Consider the following 13,018-nt stretch of genomic DNA (forward strand, 5'->3'; position numbering starts at 1 on the left):
ACCAGCTTGTGTCTGCTTGTAGCAGGCTGACCACAGTGGGGGACAGAATTATAGTGCTGGCTCACTGGACTAGTGTCTGTTTGCTCGTAGCTGTCTGACCACAGTGGGAACAGAATTTTAGTGCTAACTCACTGGACCAGCTTGTGTCTGCTTGTAGCAGGCTGACCCCACTGGAGACAGAATTATAGTGCTGACTCACTGGAACACTGTGTGTCTGCTCGTAGCTGTCTGACCCCAGGGGGACAGAATTATAGAGCTGCCTCACTAATCCCTCCTGTGCTACATTACAGTGTAGGGGCAGAGTTATCTATAAACAAACCATGATGTGTGCAAGCTAGGTGTTGTTATCAGCATCAAAACAATTTTGTAGCTTATTTTCACATGTATCTGTTTATGGAATCCTTTGTGAAGCATTGGCACGTGTACTATATTCAGTACTACACCTGTCCAAAATAGTGGATTATTGAATTAAGACACTGATGTTATCAGTCTTTTTACACACATGAAGCTTTTACACAAAACATGGCTTGCTTACCTCACCATGGGCTAACACAGGCAGATAAGAAAGGGGAAACTCTTAAGCTTCAGTGTACTCATTGAGCTTTGACAGCTATTCCGCAGAACACGAAGTTTTTAATAGTCACCTGATAACTTGCAGGTGTGAACAATTGATTTAGGTAGAGATCAGTTGTTGATTTGTCTCGGGCTATAATATAAAAAAGAAATAGTCTCTGATCATTGTTGAGAATAATGTGTGAATTGCATGTGGTTGATCTGGAGCTTTATGAATGCCCTGTGATCACAAAAATGAGAGTTGAGTATGTAAAAATGCACTTTCAGGAGCATGTTAAAAAGGTACACAATACTTTTGATGCCGAGACTTAAGTTTTTGTGATAAGAAATAAATAAAACTTTACGAGAACTATATGGTGGATGAATAAATAAGTAAGATTAACCAGCATTTTGGTGAGAGGAAACTGGATCAGAAACCCACGACCATCCGCAGGTTGTTGGCCGACCTTACAAGAGTTTGTACAAGAGGAGAGGAAGCCAGCATGAGCTGGACTTGAACTCTGCCCAGTGATGACTGTCATAGAATTAAAATTTTCAATGCTAACCACCAGTCATACAATCAATTGATTAAATCTGCCATCATATATGTTGGTACATGTAGGTAGGGCTGAATGGTCTCACGGCAAAATCCAATCAGCATAAGGACTTAATGAGGTGGGAATTTGACCATATTTGATAACCGTTCGTGGAATGTGAATTAAGTTGGCATCCACTTTCCTCATAAAGTTCATTCAGGTGAACATCTGTTATTTTCATCTGTTTTATTTTTATAACCATTGTGCGATACATACAGGATTTTCCATGTTTCTAATTTCTGTAAAGTATCATGACTCAGAATCTCCAATACAAGTATATAAACAACAATTTTCTGACTTTGAATGGATTGAAATTTGTTCGTGCTGTACAAGATCAACCCATGCTTTCATGGTAAACGATCTGTGACTCCAGTTAAGATTTCTCTTTAATAAAGGGACCGGTTTGAATTCCGAGTCAAATTTACGTACAATTGTATCTGCATGAAAATCATTCATGTGCGTCATGGACTGTTTTTCTCACAGTGCATATCGTGAACAATTCATAATTGTCATAGAGCCGTTGAATATTGCCTGTCTGTGAGACAAATATATAGGCCTATATGCCAACCATGACAATTAAATCAGGGGAAAAAAGATTTTCTATTTTATGCTGACAAAAATTATTAAACAGAATATGTTTACAAACACCCAAAGGATTTGTACTAATGAAAAAGCCATACAAACTGGAAAATGAAGTTTTCTATTCAAGGAAATTGACTCTAATTATGAAGTTTCATATGTCATTCAAAAGATAGGAAATTATAATTCTTTTTCCTTTCCTCAACATATGCTGATGAAAGGAAAGGTTAGGCCGAAAAAAAAAAAAAAATTCGTTATCCAGTAAAGAGCTGCTTCATTCTCAGTTTTCAGCAGTGAGCTATTGTATAGCGATCAAAAGCGATCAAAAGGTACTGTTGATCAAAAGATCAATCACTGGGACACACAAGGTGCTGGTTCAAAACAGGCCTTGGACAGACAATTTGTAGAATTTGTAGAATGTATTGACATTAAGCAGTGGACGACGCTTGGGTGGCCGTGTATGGGGCAAATTTATCTTACACCAAAATATATATACATTGTACATACATTACATGTGGGAACTTCTTTCACCAACTTGCCAAAGATTAGAGGTTTACAAATGAAATTGACTGCCATGGTATATTAAGGGGAAAATTCTCAAATATGATGTTAAGCGAGAATCAAAAAATAAATAAATAAAAATGCTCTCCATATGTTTTCCTAGTCTTTTGAAAGAGCAATATATATAATACTGGTACTAGCTTTGATGAGGTGTCAATGTTATCAGATTCCTGATCAAATTCTCGACCAATGAATCTACTTTTCAATGTGATTCCAAGATCAGACAGTGGTACTAAGTTAACGCAGATGTGTAGGGGTGAACCAAAAATCTGAACCCTGGAAGAAATTGGGGATGACCTCAGAGGATTCAATGCCAGTGAAAGATACACCTGGGTATGAAAGTAATAAGAGCAACAGTGAAACAAAATGTACACATTTTTACCTGCTGAATCAAACTGAAGAAAACAAAATAAACACATTTTTACCTGTTGAATCAAACCACAATTTATTGAAGAAAACAAAATGAACACATTTATCTGCTGAAACAAATTGAAGAAAACATAATGAACACATTTTTACCTGCTGAATCAAACCACAATTTATTGAAGAAAACAAAATGAACACATGTTCACTTGCTGAGTCAAACCACAATTTATTGAAGAAAACGAAATGAACATGTTTACCTGATGAATCAAACCACAATTTATTGAAGAAAACAAAATAAACACATTTTTACCTGCTGAATCAAATTGAAGAAAACAAAATGAACACATTTTTACCTGCTGAATCAAACCACAATTTATTGAAGAAAACAAAATGAAAACACATTTACCTACTGAATCAAATTGAAGAAAACAAAATGAACACATTTTTACCTGCTGAATCAAACCACAATTTATTGATGAAAACACAATGAACACATTTTTACCTGCTGATTCAAACTGAAGAACACAAAATGAACACATTTTTACCTGCTGAATCAAACCACAATTTATTGAAGAAAACAAAATGAAAACATGTTTACCTACTGAATCAAATTGAAGAAAACAAAATCAACACGTTTACCTGCTGAATCAAACCACAATTTATTGAAGAAAACAAAAATGCACATTTTCTTCATGGTGAGGCAATTGTTGATGCTGACTATATATTGCTGTATATATACACAGTCATATACGATTTTCATTGCACTTTGTGCGATCTCTTGTGAACGCTGGAATGTTATAATATACAGACACACATATAAAAGGAATGGTAATCATACGGGAAACTCATACTATGATTAGTACCGGTATGTTATGAGTGTGACTACAAAATACAGATTCAATAAAAACTCTTATTTGGTCTCTATCATCTTCAAATTCTAGAAATCCTGAAGTTGAGATTTACTCAAAATCCAAATGCAAAAGATTTCCTTTGAGGCACTGATGTTTGTTACAAGGGTAATGGTGAGCATGTATGTGTGAAGGAGAGCGATGAGACAGAGTTATCAGGTACTGTCTGCAGTGCTGATGTTTGTCTACTCTCCATCGACAGAAGGACTGTGTTAACCTGGGTCAGAGTGACCAGAGTGAGTCATTGTTAGAGAGATCAAACATATTAATAGGCTAATTGACATCAAATAATCGTTGCCAAAGGGCACCTGCTGAATGTAAAAAAAAAAAAAAAAGAGAAGGAAATCAGAAATTTGATTGGCTGAAACAGTGACATCTGGTGTAGTATTGTCATAGTGATGGAAAAGTGCATTTACATTATTTCCTACTTGTTTTTCCGGGTTGAAATTATCCTGTATTAATAAAGCCTGTAATTCATATAATCAAACAGACAGACTGAGGGAAAGTCTGTAATATCCCATTGCACATGAATGCCATCTTTGATTGTTGAAAAATGCATTTGTCCATCTACCGTCACGACAAAAATTAGCTAGAAAATTTGCTTTAAATTTTTTTTTTCTGTTTTAATTATCCTTCAATATGTTAAGCAAATGCCAGTGTGTCATTGTACATTCAAGACTGTCACCATCACAAATTTAGCAAATGTAACAGTTTTAGACAAATGGTCTTTGTCGAATTTCATTATGTGCGTGAAAAATATATACATATTTGGTAACTGTTCCTGGTGAGTCTTCACCCTCTTTGTTACTCAACCTAGAGAAATATACATGCAATTTTGAATAATACTACAAGGACTAACTTGGCAGGATTTGGCAAAATATATAATTTTTTATGGTTAATATGCTGTAAAAGTGCTCAAAAAAATTTGCTGAAATTAACACCTTGTAAACATGCAACAACAACAACAACAAAAAAAAGACTGAGAAAGAATAGCATGTCACTTTATATGACTACCTTTACATGTCTCTTCATAAAACCTTATCCGTTGAATAAAAATCTGAATGACATTTGTCTTCAGTACACTGTTTTTTGCCTGAGTTAGTCACTGTTTACCTTGGTTTTACAATCACCGGGTCACTTGACTGAATCTGTCAAACCTTATGGCAGAGGTTTTGGGGAAACTTTTCACCTTCACTTTTTTGAGGGTAAGGATTGTGGGGTGAGGAGAGGCATGGGGAAGGTTATTTTGAAAGTGGAGCGTTTCTGTGAGTGTTTACTTGGTATTAATTAGGGCAAGAGGCAACTAACCCCATAAAGCAGAGAGAGATAAGGGTGAAGGCAGATGTTCCAGCCACTGTCATACCCAACAATCAGAGCCAAAAAAAAGAGGATAAAAATAAACCTGAATCAGATGGCTTTCAGCCTCTTTGTTTGTTGAAAGAACCAATCTTATTGTTCCAAAAAAGGTGACGAGACTGTGGGTACCTTTATCAAACAAATGAGCAGTGAGGGTGCATCAGCTTGACAATAGTCAGGTATTATGAGGGCTATGACAGATGTGTGTGTGTGTGTGCGCCCTCTCCCCCCACCATGTCACCCTACCCACAGGTAACCACAGACACCTCTTCAATTCTAAAAAAATCACTGCTGGCTAACAAAGGTAGAAAAAGACAAATTTCATGAGAATATTCTCTGAAATATATTCCGCATTTAGTTTCTACTTCATGTATCATCGCACGGATCTGAACTAAACTAAATATGCTGTGATGTCAGTGGGAAGGGGGACAACACATGTGAATCAGTATGCAAACTTACCATATTTACAGTGAAACTAAAACTCATAAGCTGATTTTCAATATATGTTGTTGACCTACCCCCCCACCCCCTTTAATCTTTAAACTTGGTATGTTCCTTTCCGTTATTTTACCTGGAATTTGATTTACAATAACTTACCAAGAATTTACTTGTTACGTACGAAATAACAATTTTAAAGTGATTTGAAATTTTGACTTAATTTAAGATTGCTTTGTGATCCTGTGGCATGATGTAGAATATCAGGGCACCAGTAGGTTGTCCACCATCATAAACATAAATAACCACACAAGTCTGCTAAGGAGCAAATCAGCTGTTGTATAAATGATTTAACATTTACAGTTATAGCATTACTGTTGCATGCACTCCTTTCTGGGCAAATTGTTTATGTGGGTTTGCCAAAACTCTTGCCTCACTTAGCACTTAACTGACCCCTTATCATCAGCACTGTATTGCTCCAAATGCATTGATTGTTTTCACTGCCTAAAACTGATTCTACTGCTTGTCAAATGATTCAAAGAGACCTGCTTTCTGTTAGTCTGAGGGAAATGATGCACTACTGCAGACAAAGACGGAAAAACTGCCGTCTACACACAATAATACCTTTAGAACAAGCTTGAATAAACACCTAGCAAATGTGCGAAAAGGTTGAAGAATTACAGTTACCTGTTTTACCACAGGATTATCAGTTTAATGGATGGAGGAAACCTGAGTCACACAGAGTAAACCATAATCAGTCTGTGGCACAAGGTCCCTTTTATAATCAGTCTGTGGCACAAGGTCCCTCTTATGATCAGCCTGTGGCACAAGGTCCCTTTTATGATTAGTCTGTGGCACAAGGTCCCTTTTATGATGTCTGTGGCACAAGGTCCCTTTTATGATCAGCCTGTGGCACAAGGTCGCTTTTATGATTAGCCTGTGGCACAAGGTCCCTTTTATGATCAGCCTGTGGCACAAGGTCGCTTTTATGATTAGCCTGTGGCACAAGGTCCCTTTTATGATGTCTGTGGCACAAGGTCCCTTTTATGATCAGCCTGTGGCACAAGGTCGCTTTTATGATCAGCCTGTGGCAACAAAGTCCCTTTTATAACAAACTTCATGTAAGACTACGTGGCGCACTGTTGATCACTTGAAGGTCATCAAGGCCACTCCAAGAGCAGACTAGGCTTTGTATGGGGGGCTTAATTTGTTTTTATTACGATGGAATCTCTTTCTATAGTGCCCAAAATATCTGAATTTGTGTCATCATCCTTAATAGGAAAGAATGTCAAGGTAAACATTTTTTTTTTGGTTCTGTCGTACCCTGAGCATCAGCCTCAGCATCCAGTAACAGGGAAAGCAATGTTAAACAAAATGTTAAGGGTTGATGTCTTAAAAAGTACTGCCAGTCTCAGAGTTTACGCTCATGTAGAGTGTAATAACATGATTGGATATTCCATTGTTGATTCGGTGTGTGCATATTAGTACTGCATTTATTGAACTCAGGGTTTGCATATATGTAGAGCACAATAACAAGAGGGGGATATTCCATCGTTGATAACGTGTGTGCATATTAAATACCGTAAATTACCAAATTCCTGACATACTGTATTATGTTTTAGAAAGTTAAACAAAATGTTAGGGGTGGTGTCTCAAAGAGTAAAACATGTATGACCTATGTTTTACATGCATATGAAGTCCAATAACAAAAGGGGGATGTTACATTGCTGATGCTCTGTGTGCATATTAATTACTGTAAATTACCAAATTCACGATTTCAGTACTTTATGTATTGTTCTGAAGAATGCTATTCACGTGTCGATCTCCCACAGGCCAGTTTTTTTGTAGCCTAATGCTACCAAATCCAAATGTTTCCACATCGTCCATCTTTTTCTTCTCTGATCTGACGATATAATCTGCAATATAAAACAAAGTAAACAATGTTATTTTAATTGTTCACGAAAAAGTTTGATTTATTTATTTGTTTATTTGATTGGTGTTTTACGCCGTACTCAAGAATATTTCACTTATACGACGGCGGCCAGCATTATGGTGGGTGGAAACCGGGCAGAGCCTGGGGGAAACCCACAACCATCCACAGGTTGCTATGAGACCTTCCCACTTACGGCCGGAGAGGAAGCCAGCATGAGCTGGACTTGAACTCACAGCGACCGCATTGGTGAGAGACTCCTGGGTCATTACGCTGTGCTAGCGCGCTAACCAACTGAGCCACGGAGGCCCTGACAAAATTTGAGGTTTATCATATAATGCTAACTGAAGTAAAATTTCGCCCATAACTAAGTTGCACATTTCACCTCATGTGAGACTTCTTTTCATCTCAGAAAGGTGATGTGAGCTTTGTAAGAAAGGTAGGATTATATCCTGATGGAAAAATGTAGATTTCAGCACAAAACGTAACATTTTATAACATTTATTCACCTCTACAAATGCAATTTTTGGAGTGAAATTTTAGGTCATATACCTGTATTTTTTTCTAGAGCTTTAAACATATACGAACACTGCAATTTTCTCACAAATCTTAGATTTCTTTCATTTCTTACTTTAAATTTCTTGTAACAACTCCACCCACCCACACATCGTGCAGTCCAAAGCAAGGATAGCAACATATCTATTCTGAGTGACAGCCTTACTGATTGTTATCAAAAAATCAACACAGAATTTCTGAACAGCTAAAAACTGCTTGCAAAATATGTTGGATATAACATACAAAGCATACAGCATACATGCAAGGGTTCTGAGTAGAAGGCATAGAGTTTGGTCAGCCATAGACTCTGCCAGTATTCACCAGCTTTGCGTGAGAACTGATGTGGTTGACAATGTAAGATAGTAGACTAATATCTGCTCTATTTTCTGATATATGATGTACCTCAGAAGTTGTCAATACAACAAGATAAATATAGTAGGCCTTGGACAAGGACGGGCTAAAAAGGCACTTTTTTTCTAACTGCTTCTATTCAGATCACCAAAAATATAGAAAACCTGTTAAAAAAGGGAGAGAATGCAGCAACAAGATTACTTTTCTGATTGAGCATATTTTACTGATACAATCAACATCAACCAGAGGGCAAAAAGCGTAACACCTTTTGTTAACAAATAAGACTTTTTTGTGGAGCTGTTAAGAAAACAAGCATAAACCTATGTGAAATCATAAACCTATGTGAAATCTGATATATGCCAAAAAATAAATCAAAAGAAAAGTCCAACAATAAAAGTACAGGAAATCCAGTTCTCATATTTTAACATATTAATACAACTGCTCCCAATTGCAAGAGTTGTTTCCCTTCTTATGCCTTCACACGTGTTACTTCCCCTAATCCACAATGAAACAGCCTTCTTGGGATGACTACGATGTACTGAGCCATCTAACCACATCTATAATACTATTGTCAAACAGAACTAAGCATAACGCTTAAAGCCGAGGCTGATTTATGCAAAGTAGTGGAAATATATACACATGGTGACACGGGATAAGTGTAGATGGAGCTTGTTAAGGATGACTGCTTGTCTCAGCGTTGGTGTGCAGTGAGCCCTGCAGGCAGGGAAGGATTTAGCAGGTGTGCTTGCCACCAGCTCAGATATTCTCCTTCACTCACAGGTGTTACAGGTTCCCTCACACTCCACGCAGCTTGATCACATGTTTGTGGGCAGGGATAATCCAGCAGGGACAATTAATCCTGTTTTATAAACTACTCTTTTGAAAAGACATGTACTATTTCACGATCCAGATTTATTAGCTAGTTGGCCTTCCGGAGCATATGTACAGGTACTTGTACCTTAGCAAAACATTAAAATAACTTTGTAATATTTTGAGTAAATGTATAAGGGAAAAAAAAAACAAAAAAAAACCCAACAAAAAACCCTCGAAAAAGAAAGAAAAAAGCTTGTACATTTAGTAGGAATTAGTGAGGTGTATCATTCACATTTCATATTGTTTGCTGTGAAAGTCATTCAGCATAGGACAATGAGACTGTCAGCTTGAGTCTGCTGGAAAGATACAACTGTAATTACTTTTGCACAATTTTACCATGGCAACGTGCAATGACAGTTATAAAGTTTGACATCTGTGCGAGCTGAACATTGTGGAGTGAACGGTGCAGTCAGCATTATCTTCCCAGCCTGCGTCTAGCTTTTATGATGCACACCAGCTCTCTGCATGCTTGTCCACATTTTTTAGTAATTACATGTTTATTGGTTTCCCACACATGGAGAGTTGCTAATCAGTGCAGAGCCTTAGCTTTGTCCTTCACACATGTGCTGTCAATATCTGCCAGTCTGACATGCCACTATCAAATCCTACCCATCAACTTACAGTAGCTTCTCATTACCCTCATGTATTAAAGAATGGCTCCTGTATTGTGAAACTATTTAAAAGAAGAAGACTTTGTTATTATTTGCCTGACATCCTCCTGTGTGTTTAATGCATTAAAAGTAATCAGTGGGGAAAAAAACAATAATCTTTTGGAAAAAAAAAAAAAAGGGACGGAGAGTATAAATGTGGTGTTGGTCACATAGTACCACAGCATGGCCATGCGCACTTGGCTCAGTTTTTGTACGCGACGCTTATATGTGATGCTTCACAATTTGTCACCGCACGAGGTGCAGTGAAATCCCGCCGTTCCCACGCTGTACCTGACTAGCTGTTCAACCTAACCAGCTTAATTACGTAATGAAGGCAGGTAGACACATGTGGCTATCAGAACTACTCACAGGCTCACTCAACCAGAAAATCTCCACAATATTACTTCAAAACGCTAATTTCAAAATTTTGTATTCAAACTTCTGGATGCTTGCTTACAACAGATTACACCATAGCAGTAAAGTGTTGTTTTATTATCAAAAAGCCGAGTAAATTTCCAGTGAAGCATTTGGCTGTAGATGGACACTACTAACTGCAGTGGATGGTCACATTTATGAGCAGATCCACTGCAGTAAATTTACACAATCCTTTTTTTTTTTTTTTACTCAATACGGCAAGAGTATGCCATGTATTCAAATCAAAGGCATGAGATAGAATGATAAGTTCAGAGAGTCAGCCTGCGATGAAGGAGTCAAATTCTATTTATACAGGCAGAAGGCGAGCCCGTGGGAACTTTTACTTATGCTTCTGCATGTGATAGTTTGATTAAAGCAGGTTGAGCTGAGGATATCCACACCGATTACATCATTATTTGTGATCAATGATAACGCTGTTAAACTGATCTGCCCCTGTGGATGCTTCTTTTACATTAGAGCACCAGACACCAAGGTAATTTCTTCTTGAAATACCATTACAAGTGCATATATTCACTGTTTTTTTTTTGTGTGTGTGTGTGTGTTTTTTTTGGTGGGGGGGGGGGAGGCATCTATTCCAAATTGAATCAGTGAAGCAGAAAAGTAGTTAAGGAGTACATATCACCTGTTGTCTTTAGCAAATGAAGCAATCAAAATGTGCATTTGTTTCGAGGTTAACTGTTAAAAACCTATTGATATCTCATATGGTTAAGAATGGTGTCCAGTGTGTGGGTTACAGAAGGGGCCAAACTGGCTCATGATGGTATAAGTGCTGGCTCTCTGTGAATGTCAGGCATTCACAGGCATGTCAGGCATTCACATGTTTTTGTGAAGGTCCTGGGCTTGAAACTGGCTTCTGCTGGTTTGGCTGTGGCTTTACCTGATAAAGTGTCTCAGGTGCCAGACAGCTTTATGTTTGGTGGTTCACTTCTGCTGGTTTGGCTGTGGCTTTACGTGATGAAGTGTCTCAGGTACCAGACAACTTTATGTTTGGTTGTTCACTTCTGCTGGTTTGGCTGTGGCCTTACGTGATGAAGTGTCTCAGGTGCCAGACAGCTTTATGTTTGGTGGTTCACTTCTGCTGGTTTGGCTGTGGCTTTACGTGATGAAGTGTCTCAGGTACCAGACAACTTTATGTTTGGTTGTTCACTTCTGCTGGTTTGGCTGTGGCCTTACGTGATGAAGTGTCTCAGGTACCAGACAGCTTTATGTTTGGTGGTTCACTTCTGCTGGTTTGGCTGTGGCCTTACGTGATGAAGTGTCTCAGGTGCCAGACAGCTTTATGTTTGGTGGTTCACTTCTGCTGGTTTGGCTGTGGCTTTACGTGATGAAGTGTCTCAGGTGCCAGACAGCTTTATGTTTGGTGGTTCACTTCTGCTGGTTTGGCTGTGGCTTTATGTGATGAAGTGTCTCAGGTACCAGACAGCTTTATGGTTTGGTGGTTCACTTCTGCTGGTTTGGCTGTGGCCTTACGTGATGAAGTGTCTCAGGTATCAGACAGCTTTATGTTTGGTGGTTCACTTCTGCTGGTTTGGCTGTGGCCTTACGTGATGAAGTGTCTCAGGTGCCAGACAGCTTTATGTTTGGTGGTTCACTTCTGCTGGTTTGGCTGTGGCTTTACGTGATGAAGTGTCTCAGGTGCCAGACAGCTTTATGTTTGGTGGTTCACTTCTGCTGGTTTGGCTGTGGCTTTATGTGATGAAGTGTCTCAGGTACCAGACAGCTTTATGTTTGGTGGTTCACTTTGTTGGTTTGGCTATGGCCTTACGTGATGAAGTGTCTCAGGGTACCAGACAGCTTTTTGTTTGGTGGTTCACTTTGTTGGTTTGGCTGTGGCCTTACGTGATGAAGTGTCTCAGGTACCAGACAGCTTTATGTTTGGTGGTTCACTTCTGCTGGTTTGGCTGTGGCCTTACGTGATGAAGTGTCTCAGGTACCAGACAGCTTTATGTTTGGTGGTTCACTCTGAGCACTTTAGCTCCCTCCACTCACAACCTTCCTGGGTTCAGTGTGATACACCAAAATCAACAAATAAATAAGTCCAATAAATTCATAAGTCATTCAATCCAAAATACAGCAAATGATATCGCAACATATACATGGACGCTGCAGGTTCTCAAATTTGCTCACAAGGCTTTATGCATTTTACAGCTTTTTTTTCCGACCCAGAAAGCTCCAGCCAAATATATTTTCTTCATTTTCGCCAAAATAAACATATCAGCTGAAGATACTTGTTTACTGGGGAAAAAGACTTTTTTAACTCCAAAATTCCTGGATTTCCTAGTAACAAAGCCTAAGCGTGAATAACACATCTTTGTTTTGCATTTTCATGTTTTTTTCATAAACTCCTTTTTTTCTTTGACATTTACATTTTAATCATCTCTTGCTGAATGCTTTACCGAGCTAGCCCTTTTAGATATGCCCAGTGGCTCAGCAATAGTCAGGCCATGTCTGCCTTTATTGAGAGCTACAGACAAGACAGGTGGCGCAGTCTGATCAGCTATGTCAGATATACATAATGCATCCTGCCTAACATAGCTTACAGCAAAACACACGTGGGAACAAGGAAGGCAGCTAGAGCAAGGCTCACAGTATAACTGAATTGAGGCCTGTCATTTGATGGCAACCTGAATCGTACTGCACAGCTGAAATATTGTTTTCAGGGTAAATTAGCCGAGGAGGATTATCAATGGATCTACCTGAGGGATTATTTGTCACACTGTTCTAGTTACTGTATGGAAAGCCACGGAGTTGCGCATTACCCGTGGTGGAGGCAGTAAGGCTTTAAGTGGGGCTGTGCTCACTCATTAGTGGAGACCACAGGCTTAGGGACTCTGATCTGTATATACCTGCTCATCAACAATTTGATAATAT

The 13,018-nt window shown here is 38.6% G+C and overlaps 1 long non-coding RNA gene across 1 annotated transcript in view; it reads right to left on the reverse strand.

Moving 5' to 3' along the window:
* Positions 1 to 3,526: 3,526 nt before the first annotated feature.
* The window catches only part of LOC135466601 (uncharacterized), a 69,775-nt gene continuing 60,283 nt past the window's right edge, over positions 3,527 to 13,018 (reverse strand). The window contains exon 5 of the long non-coding RNA XR_010444140.1: positions 3,527 to 7,269. This is a non-coding gene — a long non-coding RNA (uncharacterized LOC135466601). The remainder of the gene's footprint in view (positions 7,270 to 13,018) is intronic.

Source organism: Liolophura sinensis, chromosome 6 (assembly GCF_032854445.1).
Source record: "Liolophura sinensis isolate JHLJ2023 chromosome 6, CUHK_Ljap_v2, whole genome shotgun sequence".
NCBI classification, from domain to species: Eukaryota; Metazoa; Mollusca; class Polyplacophora; order Chitonida; family Chitonidae; genus Liolophura; species Liolophura sinensis.